This window comes from Chiloscyllium plagiosum, chromosome 9, assembly GCF_004010195.1.
Source record: "Chiloscyllium plagiosum isolate BGI_BamShark_2017 chromosome 9, ASM401019v2, whole genome shotgun sequence".
NCBI classification, from domain to species: Eukaryota; Metazoa; Chordata; class Chondrichthyes; order Orectolobiformes; family Hemiscylliidae; genus Chiloscyllium; species Chiloscyllium plagiosum.
In genome coordinates this window covers 42,360,901-42,376,842 of record NC_057718.1, presented here as the reverse complement: position 1 = coordinate 42,376,842, position 15,942 = coordinate 42,360,901, and the positions used below count along the sequence as shown (strand labels likewise).

Genomic DNA, 15,942 nt, shown 5'->3' with positions numbered 1-15,942 from the left:
CATACTTACTGAATTTCTCCAGCATTTTCTGCTTTTACGTCAGGTTCCCAGCATCCACAGTATATTGCTTTGATTACACATCAAATCTGCTTTGTTACCTGTGTCACTGTCTGAATTATGTGCTCAAACCTCTGGAGTACAAATTGAACCTGTAATCTTTTAACATAGAGGCAAGAATGCTATTTATGAACCACATAAATGAAGTGAGATTCTAGGTGTTGCAGTTCTGAACAAAAGGTATCTTGGCATTCTTCTTACCTCAACAAGTCTAGTAAAATAATTGATTGTTTCCCCTTGCTTTGTGGCATTCTACATGGCCATTCTTCTGGTCTTAACCAACTCTTTTCATTGCTTCACAAGTAGATGCATGGAGGATTTTCTGCCCCAAGTGATGAAGGATATTTATTTTTCACTTCCTGCATTTTCTGCAGGACGTTTGGTGCAATATCTGAGACTCTTAATTGCAATTATTCCTTCATTTAGTCATCTTTTCCAACATTATTGCAGTTTATGCAGCCACACACAGCTCTCATTTAAGAGGTGATGGTTGGCTTTGAAGTGGCATCCTGGATTCCCAATATAATCACTAATCCTGCCCTTATATTCCCCTTTCCAAAAGTATGCAGATATTCTGAAGAAATGTCAAACTCAAAACATTAACTGTGTTCCTATCTCCGCTGATGCTGCCAGTCAAGCTTTCTCCATTATTTTCTCTTTTGATTTCAGATATCCAGTATCAGCAGTATTATGCTTTTATTTAGCTGTTCCTTTAGATTTTGTTTTTAATTCTGGTCTCAGTTATGGTCTCCCTGTTTTTGAGGGATGTTATAAAATTGAAATGGTTCAGAAAAGATTTACAAGGATGTTGCCAAGGTTGGGGCTATTTTCCCTGGAGCATTGGAGGCTGAGGGGTGAGCTTATAGAAGTTTATAAAATCATGGCCAAACCTAGAGGGCATAGGTTTAAGGTGAGAGGGGAAAGAATTAAAAGGGATCTAAGGGGCAATGTTTTCACGCAGAGGGTGGTATGTGTATGGATTGAGCTGCCAGAGGAAGTGGTGATGGCTGGTACAAATACAACATTTAAAAGGAATCTGGATGGCTTTATGATTGGAGGGGTTTGAGGCTTTTGGACCAAATGCTGGCAAATGGGATTGGATTAATTCAGAATATCTGATCTGCATGGATGAGTTGAATCGAAATGTCTGTTTCCATGCTGCCTTAACTCTAAGACTCAAAAATGTTCAAATTATCTAATTGAATTATGTTCTAACAAGATAAAGACTGTTTGTTGATATGCAAACATAATGGCAAATCTGACATTTAAAGTTACTTTTAAAACACACTTTTGCTTCACTCAAACGTAGTAAGAGATTATTTGCCTAACTTTATAGAGTAAGAGACAAAATCACTGCAGATGCTGGAATCCAAAGTAGACAAACAGGAGGCTGGAAGAACACAGCAAGCTAGGCAGTACCAAGAAGTGGAGAAGTCAACATTTCAGGTGTAACCCTTCTTCAGGACTTTATAGTGTTCATCCTTTAAACATTACTTCATGGGATGAAGGCATCCTGGCTGAGCCAGCATTTAAGGCCCATCCTTAATTGTCCAGAAGTATTTGTAAGACAATCCCATTGCTATGGGTCTGGAGTCATAGAGATGTACAGTACGGAAACAGATCCTTTGGTCCAATTTATCCATGCCAACCACATATTCCAATCTAATCTAATCCCACCTGCTAGCACCCGGCCCATATCCTTCCAAACCCTTCCAATTCGTATCCCCATCCAGATGCCTTTTCAATGTTGCGATTGTACTAGCCTCCACCACTTTTTCTGGCAGCCCATTCCACACGCGCACCATCCTGTGTAAAAAAGTTGCCCCTTTTATATCTTCCCCTTCACCCTAAGCCTATGCCCACTGGTTCTGGACTTCCCCACCCAATGCCCTATCCACGCCCCTCATGATTTTATAAACTTCTGTAAGGTCACCCCTCAGCCTCCAACAGTCCAGGGAAGACAGCCCCAGCCTATTCCACCTCTCCCTGTAGCTCAAATCCTCCAACCCTGGCAACATCCTTGTAACTCTTTTCTGAACTCTTTCAAGTTTCACAACAACCTTCCAATAGGAAGGAGACGAGAATTGCACGCGATATTCCAAAACTGGCTTAATTAACATCCTGTACAGCTGCATCATGACCTCCCAACTCCTATACTCAATGCTCTGACCATTAAGGAAAGCATACAAAACGCTGCCTTCATTATCCTATCTACCTGTGACTCTATTTTCAAGGAGCTATGGATCTGCACTCCAAGGTGACTTTGTTCAGCAACACTCCCTTACCATTAAGTGTATAGGTCCTGCTAAGACTTACTTTCCCAAAATGCAGCACCTTGCATTTATCTAAATTACTCAGTCCATTGGCCAATCTGACCAAGATCCTGTTGTAATCTGAGGTAAGCTTCTTCACTGTCCATGACACCTCCAATTTTGATGTCATCTGCAAACTTACTAACTATACCTGTTATGCTCACATCCAAATCATTTATATAAAAGACAAAAAGTAGTGGACCCAGCACCGATCCTTGTGGCACTTCACTGGTCACAGGCCTTCAGTATGAAAAACTATTCTGTATCCAAATGGCTGGTTCTCCCCGTATTCCATGAGATCTAACCTTGCTAGTCAATCTTCCATGTGGAACCTTGTTGAACGCCTGCCTGAAGTCCATATAGATCATGTCTACTGCTCTGCCCTCAATCCTCTTTGTTACTTCTTTAAAAAAACTCAATCAAGTTTCTTAGACATGATTTCCAATGCACAAAGCCATGTTGTCTATCCCTAATCAGTCCTTGACTTTCCAAATACATGTACATTCTGTCCCTCAGGATTCCCTCCAACAACTTGCCCACCACCGATGTGTTTTTCATATAGCCAGCTTTTTATTCCAGGTTAATATTGAATTCAAATTCCATTATCAGCTATCACATGATGTAAACCCATATCCATAGAACATTAGCCTGTGATTCTGGCAAACTAGTCAAGTGACATTGCCACTGTGCCACCACGTCCCCTCTTATTAATTTGCATTTCCTCTTGACAGTATCTGTAGCAATTGTAACAAGGTCAGTTAGCTGGACATCATAGAATATGAGTTCCCTGATTGGGGCTTTAATCTTGTCCAATCAGAGAGCCCTGGCTGATCAATGAAATGAGGAATATCAGAGATTTTGACACACTAGGTACTGACTTCTAATGTGGCTGTGCCAAAGTCAAGGAATTTATATTTGTAAATAAAGAGTGATTTGATGATGGGTTATTGGCCTCTGTGGCGTTATTTCAGTGGTGACGAGAGTAAAACACATTCCTGAAGAAACTCGCTTGCAACAGTCATCTTTTGAGTTGGTGTAAGCATTTCTTGCATTATGCCAAGATTTGGCAAGCTTGACTTGTTCAACCCTAGTGTCGAAGACTGGGCCCACTATTTGGAAAGAATGCATTCATTTTTTTCTGGGCAAATTACATTAGGGCAAATGAAAAGCAATGGGTAATTCTCCTGACAGCTTCTGCACCTGCACCTTTTTCAGGTTTTAGGAGCCTAACTTTCCCTGATGCACCAAATACTAAAACCTTTCAAGAGTTGATGGATTCAGTTTGACTTCAAGGCTCCTTTAATTCTGAGATGCTATTGTTTCTACTCAGCATTTTGCGAACGAGGTGAATTTGTGTCAGGATTTTTTATTTATGTTTTTCTTTTTTTTTTAAGTGAAAGACACAAAGTGTACGAATCTTTATTCAAATTCCACCACCAGGAAGATAGGAAAACACCCGGGTGGCCAGTGACAAACACTGCCCTTCACATCAAAGGGCAGTGCTGTGTGATCAAAACAGTGAGGGGGAGGGTAGGGACTAAATCAAAATAGAGTTGGAGGGAGAAATGATGCACTCCACTCCCTGCGGCGCCCACCTCTCCCTGAACAACTCCAGGGTGTTGGGCGACACCGCGTGCTCCTTCTCCAAGGACACCTGGGCTCTAACGCAACCGCGGAAGAGAGGCAGGCAGTTGGCCCTAACGACCCCCTCCACGGCCCGCTGTCTGGACCTGTTAATGGCCAGTTTGGCCAGGCCCAGGAGCAGAGTCAGGATTTTTTACTAGGTTAAGGTAATTGTCAGAGGCATGTGATTTAGGTTTATCCCTTAATGAGATGCTTAGAGACTGGTTGGCATGTGGGACTAGTGATGTAACCATCCACTATCTGAACCCTAATTGGACTTCAAACAGGCACAGCAATTGGCTTTATCCTTGGTGAATGTGACAAATAAAGCATATGAGTTGCAGGTTATTCCTAGAAGTAGAACCCCTCGCCAATCTGATTGAGCTTTGGGAACACTGCTTCAGTGCAAGCAAGTGCATAGCTTCACTCAAGACATATTCTGATTGGATGGACTCTAGATTGGCCACAGCAAAACCCCAAAATAAAGCTAAGCCTCAGCCAGACAGTTAAAAGTTTCTTCAAGATCTAGGCCAGCAAGCCATTGTAGTTACTGTGCAGATTTGAGACAGCAAAAGAGTCCTACGGTAATATAACGTACAAGCCATTATTCAATACAGTGCACACCCTGGAAAGTCCTCCTACATCTGGATTGGAACAGTTAAATTGCTTAGCACATCCAAATCAGAACTAATCAAAATAAACTTCTGATTAAATGGTCATCCAGTCCTAATGGAGTTTGTAGCTGTATCAGTGATTGCAGTACCAGTTTTTAATAAAATACACTCTGGACTTTAACCTCTAAGTTTGGGCAAGACCTTGGCTCGGCTGAAAACCTATAACTGGGGAACCTTTACAGATTTAAGGGTACCGTTTCAGTTTCATATGAAAAGCAGCTTGTTCAGCTACCACTGATTGTAGTAAAAAGCTTGGATCCAAACTGGATGGGGCAGAATTGGATGAGAGAGATTCACCTGGATTGGCTCAACATTTTTCGATTCAAAAATGGCTGCCTGAGAGAAGTCCTAATGAAGTACCCAAAAGTCTTCCAGGAATGTCGAGGGGCTATCGGAGGAGCCAGGGCTATCGGAGGAGCCAAGGCTACCTTACATATTGACCAGGAAGCAATTCCACAATTCTGCAAGGGCCGCCCAGTACCATTTGCACTTCTGACAAAAGTAAAGGCAGAAATCAATGGATTGAAAAGTGAAGGAATCATCAAAACCAGTCCAATTTGCTGAATGGAGCACCAGTCATACTGATTTTGAAGTCCAACAGGTCAGTTCGCCATTGTGGGGATTTTAAACAAACGGTAAACCACTTCTCATAGCTGGATAGATACCCAATCCCTCAGATGGAGGATTTATACGCAAAGCAGATAGGAGGGGCTTTCTTTTACAAAGCTGGACATGAGCCACACCTATTTGCAATTGTGTTTAGATGAGGATTCCCAGTAGAATGTTACAATTAATACAATAAGAGTTTGTCAGCCCATTCAAATTTTCAGCAGATGATGTAGAACATTCTGCAAGGTCTACCTAAGGTCACCATTTATTTAGATGATGTGCTAATAACAGGGAATACTAATATGGAAGTTAGAGAAGTTGGACATACAGACTGTTCGGATAAATGTGATCGTTCTGCTCCTGTGCGTTCCCGCTTTATAAGAAAATTGTGTAGTAGCAGCACCATTTAAACAAATGGCGCTGGAATTGTGTTATAGCCAATACATTAAAAGAAAGTTTGCATTATAAAAATAATGGTCTACAATCTTCAATTGGATTATAGCCATTTAGCATTGAAGAAAGAAGCATTATTGCAGAACTAACAATAGTCCTAAGACGATTTTCTGGGGTGACCATATGCTAAGAAGGGAAAAATGCATGCTTCAGGCACCCCAAGTGATCTACTTGGGCTACAGAGTTTACAAGACCAGGTTACACCCATTGGAAGATAAAATGGGGTGATCAGGAATGTCCCGGTTTTTGATCAGGAGTTTAGATCATTTCTTGGGCTGGCAAATTATTATGGAAAGTTCAATCTAGCCTCCAACCTGGCATCTGTACATCAACTCCTAAAAAAGAGTCAACTTTGGAAATGATCACAAAACTAAGCCAAAACTTGCAGGAAAGTGAAGAAACAGCTATCATCCTCTGAGGTGCTGGCACACTATGATCCTTAATGAGATCTGTTATTCACATGTGATGCCTCCAGTCTGGCATTGCAGTAGTATGACGCTATAGGTAGCCCAGTAGAGAGGACTGCCCAATAGAGTATGTATCAATGACTTGGCGGTCATATTTTGAGTCAGGAAGTTCCATTAATATCTTTGTAGATGCAAATTTATGATGATAACGTACCAGAAACCCCTATTAGGTTTGCTTAAAGGGGACAAGGCAGTGCTGGCCATAGCTTCAGGCCAAACTCCGTGATGGATTATAACACTAAGTGCCCATAATTACAAGTTAGAATACCATCCAGGAGGTCAAGTAGCAAATGCGGAGACTTTGACTTGCCTCCCGTTGGCAGATAAATCACTGATGGTACCAGCAACAGAAGAATCTGTAATGGTTTTAAATTTTCTGGCCACATTTCCAGTCACAACTGACAATATCAGACGTTGGACACAAGAGATCCAGATCTATCAAAACTGAAGCAACTAATGATGATGGCGGAAACCAAAGAACCATCACACCCAGAATTGAAACTCTTTTGAACCCAATGAGACCATCTCACAATAGATGACAGCATATTGTTAGGGGAAACAAGAGTGATTATCCCAAGCAAAGGCCGCTGTCAGATACTAGCTGAACTTCACCAGTGTCATTCAATCATCTCCAAAATGAAGATCCTGGTGAGAAGTTATATCTGGTGGTCATGCTTGGATGCAGACATAGTCATGTTGGTGGGGTTGTGACCAGAGTGCCGACAAGGACAAACATTGCCACCAGAAGCTCCCCCACGTTTGTGAGAATGGCTGGGTAAACCTTGGACTTGGTTACACATTGACTATGCACGTTCTTTCATTGGATCAATGTTTTTAGTCATTGTGGATGCCCACTCAAAGTGGCTGCACATGCTTGGAGTTCATTTGTCAAACATGGGGACAATAATAGAAAAGCTGCGCATATCTTTTTCAATAAATGACTCATGGATGTATTGGTCACAGATAATGGGCCATCGTCTACCAGCAGGAAATTTAGGTATTTCCTAAAATTAATTGGAATTCAACCTATAAGGACAGCCCCATACCATGTATCATCCAATGGCCTGGCAAAGAGAGGTTCAAACTTTGAAGGCAGGCTGAAAGAAACAGCCTAAATCCTCACTAGATACCAAACTGTCACAGTTCTTATTTGATTGTAGGACCACACCACGTGCAACTACAGGGATAGCACAAGCAGAGTTGCTAATGGGTAGAAGACTCTACACACGGTAAAATCAGATCTTCCCAGATGTGAGGGGGAGAGTGAAAAGGCATCAGGAACACCAGTGCTGGACTTGAGACTCTGCCAAGCAACAGAGACAGTTTATTATAGGGGATGACATTTGGTGTAAGAACCGTGTCAATGGAATTGCATGGGTAAGAGGCATGTTTGGCATGAGGTCAGCACTGGGGATACATAAATTTTGGGTTGGTGCAATGGTCCAGAGCAAGCACATGGACTATATGAAAGCCGCAAACTCTCAAATGTTGCAGGAGCAAAATGTGTTCCGCTCCTTGGAACAGTTGGAAAGGCTATCGGAACCCATGGTTCACCCTCTCCATCAAGCATTGATGAGAATTCTGAATGTAAGTTGGGGAAGACAGATGTAGCCAAATTGATGGAAGAAGAGTGTGAATTTCTACCGATGCATTGTTGGCACAAGAGGCAAGCTCCCATGTTGGATGCTGAGTCAGATCCGGTGCTAAAATGTACCAAGACACTCCCCAGGAGAAAGAAACAGCCTATGTCCTCAGACTCTGAGAGGGAGGGATTATTATAACAACGTCAGACAGTAAAATTTAACAGCTTTAATAAGACAAGGATTCATATTCAAATTATTATCAACTCTTTAACATTTCTTCAAAGGTTGAGCCTGTAAAATTATTTCCTTGCTCTATAGTGATAAAGGTGAATTTTCTTCAATTAAGGTTGAATAGCATAAACTATTTAAAATTTTGATATGATCAAACTGCTAGAAAATTTCATACAAAGTTGGTCATTCAGTGCATACCAGAAATAAGATGCAAAGTGAAGTTACTTTCATCAGTAAAGAATACAATGACAAGTGGGCAGCATGGTGGCACAGTGGTTAGCCCTGCTGCCTCACAGCGCCAGAGACCCGGGTTCAATTCCCGCCTCAGGCGACTGACTGTGTGGAGTTTGCACATTCTCCCCGTGTCTGCGTGTGTTTCCTCCGGGTGCTCCGGTTTCCTCCCACAGTCCAAAGATGTGCAGGTCAGGTGAATTGGCCATGCTAAATTGCCAGTAGTGTTAGGTAAGGGGTAGATGTAGGGGTATGGGTGGGTTGCGCTTCGGCGGGGCGGTGTGGACTTGTTGGGCTGAAGGGCCTGTTTCCACACTGTAAGTAATCTAATCTAATCTAAACATTTTGCCATCCGTTTACATATAGAAATTATAATTAATGTTAGCAAAAAGAAAATGCGATGGTAGGTGCTTCTGTTCAATCTATAACTAACTTTCGTTATGATTTTCCAAAATAAAGTGATTCACAAAGTTATTTTTGAATGTGTATTTGATCCAAGAGCTATTACCAACTTGTGGCTTTTCAGCTGACTTAAAGAATCTAGCTGTGGTAAGAACAAAACAAAAACATTTGATTAAAATAGTTGCTTACAGCTTTACTTTGCAATTTAAAAATATCAGCTGACCTTTGACATTATGTTATAATTATGAGATTTATGCAATTGTTATCTTTTGAGACTTTTTGCCTTTAAATTAAGGGCCAATGAAGGGGTCATGTAACCAGTTCTGAATTCGGCCTTACAGCATTGTTTATTTGATGAGGAAAATTAGGATTCCTTCTCCTAGGGTGCAAGGCATTTATGCTTGGAAACAAAGGCAGTAACCCACATGTTAAGGGCAGACTAAGAGTCTCCAAAGTTCCAGAAAAGTATTGAGAATGTTGAGTTGTAAACACTTGTGCTTTAAGCACTCCATTTAGTTCCAAGATGGGCTCTGAAGGATACCTTATTAGCATTTCTACTGAAATTCATGGACCATATGATTCATATTGCTATAAGGAAGGATTCAAAGAGAGCCATTGCAAAGATCAGGTTACAGGCTTTCCTGAAATATCACCATCACAGTGCATTTTAATCTGTCTGTTTCTGAGAGGGAGGTAACAACTAGAAAAAGCCTGAATGATTCACCATTCAGGATGTATTAGAAGCTCATGTGCACTGAAAAACAAAATTCATGAGGAAAGCCTAAGAATATACCTGCAGTCAAGACTGGACACTTCAAAGAAAAACAAAAAGAAATAGTCTGTGCTTCTGATATATTGTGATTGATTTTAATTTACATATAAACTGGAATATCAGATTGGTAATAGTAACCTTAATGATGTACATAAATGATCTTGAAAGATTTCTTTTAGAGCAGCATGTTCTGAGACTGACCAATGATCAGGCTATAATAGACTTGCTGTTGTGTAATTTGACAGGATTACTTAATGACTTTACACTAAAAGCACCTCTAGACATTGAAGTAAAGGACATAACTGCTGGACTGGATCTACGGCAAAAAGTGAGGGAACCAACAAGAGGGAAAACCATACTTGACGTCATTCTTGGATGTAGATGCAACTGTCCATGGCAGTATCAGTAAGAGTGACCACAGCACACTCTTTCTGAAGATGAAATCCTACCTTCGCATCAAGAATATTCTCCAATGTGTTATATTGCACTATCACCATGCTAAATGGGACAGACTTCAAACAGATCTGGCAATTGAAAACCTCATCTGTGAGATGCTGTGGACCATCAACAACAGCAAAATTGTTCTCTAGCAGATTGTACAATCTGCAACCTCATGGCCAGGCATATCTCCCAATTAACCATTACCATCAAGGCAGGGGATCAGTCCTGGTCCATGGAGGGTACAGAAGGGCTTGCCAAAAACAATATCAGGCATACCTAAAAAACCTGTGAAGCTAGCAAACAGGATTACTTGCATGCCAAACAGCATAAGCAATGAATGATAGACATAGCTAAACAAGCCCACAACCAATCAGATCTAATCTCTGCAATCCTGCCACATCCAGTCATGAATGTGGCCAATTAGACAATTAATTGGAAGAGGAGGCACATCAGTGCAAAAGTTAAGTTTGAAGCATTCACTACAACCTTCAGACAGAAGTGCCGTGTGAAGGATACATTTCAGCGTCCTCTAGTGGTTCCCAGTATCACAGATACCAGTCTTCAGCCAATTTTATTCACTTCACATGATGTCAAAAAATGTTTGGAGGCTCTGGATACTGCAAAAGCTATGATTTCTGACAAGATTCCAGCAAAAGTATTGAAGACCTGAATTCAACAGCTTACTACTACCCTAGCCAAGCTATTCCAGTATGGTTTCAATGCTGGAATCTAGCAAACAATGTGAAAAACTGCCCAGGTATGTCCTGTACATAAAAAGCAAGAAAAATCAAACCTAATTACCATTTCATCAGTCTACTCTCAATCGTCAGTAAAGTGATGGATGATGTCATCAACAGCCTTTGCTCAGCAATAACCTGCTTGCTGATGCCCAGTTTTGGTTCCACCAGGGCCACTCAGTTGCTGACATTGTTATAGCCTTGATTCAAACTTGGAAAAAAGTGCTGAATTCCAGAGGTGAGGTGAGACTGACAGCCTTGATATCAAGGGCTACATTCAAGCAAGTGTGACATCAAGGAGTTTTAGCAAAACTGGAATCCATTGGTATTTGGGGCATACCATCTACTGGTTGGAGTCATACCTGGCATACAGGTTGTGTTTATTGGATATTAGTCATCTCAGCTATAGGATATATCAGCAGGCGTTCCATCTAGGAGGTCTTCTAGGGCCAACCATTTTCAGTTGCTCCATTATAAGGTCAGAAGTAGGAATGTTTGCTGATAGCACAATGTTCAGAACCATTTGCGGCTCTCTACTGAGGCAGTCCACATTCAAATGCAACATTGCATAGTCAAAATGCAATATTCAAGAAGGATAAAGAAAGCAGAGTATCATTTAAATGGAGACTGATAGCAGAATTCTGGAGGTGCAGAAGAATCCAATTGTTCCTATGAATGAGTCACAAAAGGTTAATATTCAGGTACCGCACATAATCAAGAAGGATTTTCGGATGCTATCTTTAATTAAAAGAGAATGGTGGTGGATTTTTTTCAGACGGGAGGCCTGTGACCAATGTGCTGCAAGGATCAATGATGGGTGCACTGCATTTTGTCATTTATATATGTGTTTGGATGTGAAAATAGGAGGAATGGATAGTAAATTTGCAGATGACACTAAACTTGGTATTGGTCAGTGAAGATTATCTCAGATTACAATGGGACCTTGATCAAAGTTTAATTTATATAAATGTGAGGTGTAGCATTTTGGTAAGGCAAATCAGGGCAGGATTTATACAATTAATGGTGGGGTCCTGAGGCCTATTGCCGAACAAAAACACCTTGGGTGCAAGTTTATAGTTCCTTGAAAATGGAGTCACATTTTGACAGGGTAATGAAGAAGTCGAGAGAGTGGTACTGGAAAAGCAAAACAGGTCAGGTGACATCTGAGGAGCAGGAGAATCGACGTTTCCTGATGATTCCTGATGAAGGGCTCTTGCCTGAAATATCGATTCTCCTGCTCCTTGGATGCCACCTGATCGGCTGTGCTTTTCCAGCATCACACTCTCGACTTCTTCATTACCCTGTCAAAATGTGACTCCATTTTCAAGGAACTATAAACTGCATCTGCAGTCCTAATTTTCTCCAGGGTAGTGAAGAAGATGTTTGATCCACCTGCCTTTATTGGTCAGTGCATTGAGTATAGGAGTTAGGATATCCAGCTGTACAGGACATTGGTTAGACCACTTTTGGAATACTATGTTCAATTCTGGTCTCCCTGCTTTTGGAAAGATGTTGTTAAACTTAAATAAGTTCAGAAAAGATTTACAAGGATGTTGCCGGGTTTCAGGGTTCGATTTATAGGAAAAGGCTGAAGAGGCTGGGGCTATTTTTCCTCAGAGTGCCGGAGTTTGAAGTGACCTTATAGAGGTTTATAAAATCATGAGCGTCATGAATAAAATGAATAGCCAAGGTCGTTTTTCCAGGGAATTAGAGGAGTACAAAATAAGAGGGGATAGGTTTAAGGTGAGGGAGGAAAGATATAAAGGGGACCTAAGGGCAACCTTTTCATGCAGAGGGTGGTGTGTGTATAGGATGAGTTGCCAGATGAAGTGGGGGAGGTGAATATAATTATAACATTTAAAGTACATCTGGATGGATATATGAATAGGAAGGGTTTAGTGGGAATTAAATTAGAAGAATTGGAATTAGTCTTAATATCACATGCACTCGAATGAGTGCAATGAAAAGTTTGCAATGTCGCCGTTAATGGCACCATCTTTGGTACAAGATACCAATGTACAAGTACTTAAGTATTTAGTACAAAATTGTAAGAATAATAAATAAAAGCCCAGCATAAGAATAAAAAGGGGGAAAAAAGTCCTCAAATTACAGTCCTTTACATCTAAGTCCATGCCAGCAACTAGCTTCCAACCGTACCAGGTCAACTCTCCAGACTACTCCGTGCCTCAAAACTTCAGCCTTTGCTTCCAATCCGCAAGGACCTCGCCTTGCCACAGCGGCCTGTGGTCGGGGTCCTGCTTCCAGGATTCACCTCCCACGCTGGCATAATCTGGGACTCACCTCCGCGATTCGCCTCCCTGTGCCTATCTCTGGAATGGGATCTGCGTCCCTTGCCAGCTTCCAGCCCTGGGCTCACCATCACGACTCACCTTCCACGCCAGCCTGGCCTAGGATTCACTCTGGGAATTGCCTTCCACCCCAGCCTGGCCTGTGATGGTCTCCGGTCCGGGGATCGCCTCCTCCTCTGTTCCCCTCTGAGTAAGTTTGAAAATAAAGGAGAAAAAGAAAAAAGAACGGGTGGAGCAGAGGAGTCCTGGCTACTCTGCAGCCATCTTTGACCTGATATGGGTCAAATGCTGGAAAATGGGACTAGATTAACTTAAGATATCTGGTCGGCATGGATGAGTTGGACTGAAGGATCTGTTTCCGTGCTATACAACTCTATGAATTGAACGAAAATGGACAGATATTGTGCTGTAGTTTTACAAGGCATTAGTCTGTCCACATCTTAACTACTGTGTATTGTTTTGGCCTCCCTACTTAAGGGAGGATGTAAATGCATTAGAGGTCGTTCAGAGATGGTTTTCTAGATTGACACCTGAAATACATGGATTGTCTTAGGTCAAAGTATTGAATAGGCTGTGCTTGTTTTCACAAGGGTGATTTGATTGAAATGTTTAAGATCCTGAGTGACCTTGTCAATGTGAGTTGGATAGGATGTTTCCTCATATGGTGAATCCATAACCAAGGGTCACCTTTATAAAATTAGGAGTCACACTTTTAGGATAGAAATGAAATTTGTTTTTCTCTTGAGGGTGGTGTAATATTTGGGACTATGTCGCAAAAGGTAGGGTAAGTTGTGTCATTTAAAGTAAAGTGGGGGTAAGATTTTGGCCAATGAAATCAAAGGTTATTGGACATAGATGAGAACACATAAACAGTTCAGCCATGATTGTATCAAATGGTGAAGCAGAATTGAAAGGTTTAATTATTCACTTCTGCTCCTAATTTACATATTTTCATGTGAGGCAGGAGAATTCTTTTATCTCGAGCTAGAGGGAGAGTATCTGGGAAAAGAAAATCTCATTGTGAAAGGCAGTTCTAAAATTTCTTGTTCTCATGCTGAGAAAAGATTAGAACGGGAATACTGTAAACCCTTTGGAGCTAGGAATCACTCTAGGTTGATTCTGGGAAAATTAAATGTCTATGTAAGAAACAATATAAAGAATACCTGTAAAGTGTGTGCTTTAGGTTGTATTTGTAATGAAAAAGGGACTGTTATGACCTTTGATTTAAAGTATAAGTTGCCTATAAGTCTAGTGTTTAATTAAACAGTGTTTCAGTAATTTATTGCAGTAAGCATCTTAAAATGTGAAACATCTTAAGATGTTATTCTTTCAACTATTATACTAGAAATTCAAATTTCATTTTCAGAGTTACAAATCCCTGTATAAGTTGTAAGAATTTTTTATAGTCATCAGTTGTCATTGTATAATGAAGTAGAATTGATGGTAGCCCTGGAATCCAGAAGCTCTGGCAGCGAGTAATGTATTTGGTAGTACTGAGATATAGTTGCCAGTCCCAGCAGTACCTTGAGGAGGAGCTCTGGAAAAGGGGTCCCAGCATTCTGGAAACACCAGAAAAATACAGGATGTGCGATTTTGATTAACAAGAGAGAAATACTGAGGTCTTGGAGTATCCAGGAAAGATATATAACTCTATGTGCAGGTCAGGTGGATTGGCCATGCTAAATTGTCCCATAGTTTCCAGAATTTGCAGGCTAAGTAGATTAGCCATGGAGAATGCAGGGTTACAGGAATAGGATAGGGCAGTAGGTCTGGGTGAACTGCTGTTCAGAGGGTCAGTGTGGACCCAATGGGCCCAGTTCCACATTGTAGGAATTCTATCATATTCTATGATTTGGAGATGCCAGTATTGGACTGGGGTGTACAAAGTTAAAATTCACACACACGAGGTTATAGTCCAACAGGTTTAACTGGAAGCACACTAGCTTTCGGAGTGCCGCTCCTTCAGGTAATAATGGAGGACACAATTCCAAGGCACAGGATTTATAGCAAAAATTTCCAGTGTGATGTAACTGAAATTATACATTGAAAAATACCTTGATTGTCTGTTAAGTCTTTCATCTGTTCGAATACCATGATAGTTTCACTTCTTTCATGTGTAAATCACAAAACCTTCGTCGTGCATCTTCCAAGTTCATTTTCAATCTTAAAAACAGCCTAACAGAAATGAGTTTTAAAACTTTCTTACTGTCTTTGTTGAGATGAGCCAATGGAGCATGTAACAAATATGTGAAAAATGACTAAATGCTATTTTTCATGGTTTGGAACTGTGGGTATACAAACAGGGCTACTCAATCGCTCTGGCACAAGTTACGTCAAAGTGCTTGAACACATGGAGGACGGGAACAGTTTCTGGCTGTAAGAACTGTTCCTTTGTTTGAGATATTTTAGGTGTTGGAGGTGATTTCCTCGAATTCCAGGAGCAGCAATTACTGTTTTATATGCTGTTGCATTGTTTTGGAACTTTGGGGGAAAAAAAAGTCAAAACAACAGCAGTTTAAAAGGGAGAAGAGCAGACAAAGGAAACACATGGTGAGGACAGTGCAGGAGAGAGAGAGAGAAAGAGAGAACCTGCACAGTTGCTGCCTGTGCTGTTTGAATTCGTGTATCGCTGGACATCGGAGTGCATCTGAGAAAATTTAGAAACAGTGAAATTCACAACTAATCTTGGAGGAACTGTTGGGCGAAGTTCACAGCACAAAATCAGATAAGTTAATTGTTGTTTTAAGTCTGTCCAAGAGAAAGGCCGCAGTAGTGAGTGCAGTAGATTCTTTCTTGATTATATGTTCTTGGAGATAAGTCTCTTGATTGAATTTAAAATATAAGCCCTAACTATTAATTTAACCTGGGGCAGTGTTTGTAGAGGAATAAGACGGTTTCTGGGTCTGTAGATTGTGAAGGAGCAAAAATGGCCGTTGCAGTGATATGTACTTCTTGTCAGATGTGGGAGTTTAAAGAGAGTTTAAGGGTTACTGCGGATTATATCTGCCATAAATGCTGTTGGATGCAAATCTTATCAGATC

At 41.0% G+C, this 15,942-nt stretch overlaps 1 protein-coding gene across 1 annotated transcript in view; it reads left to right on the top strand.

Annotated features, from left to right (window-relative positions):
* spata17 (spermatogenesis associated 17) overlaps positions 1-15,942 on the top strand; it is a 330,038-nt gene that overhangs the window by 76,483 nt on the left and 237,613 nt on the right. The window lies entirely within an intron of this gene.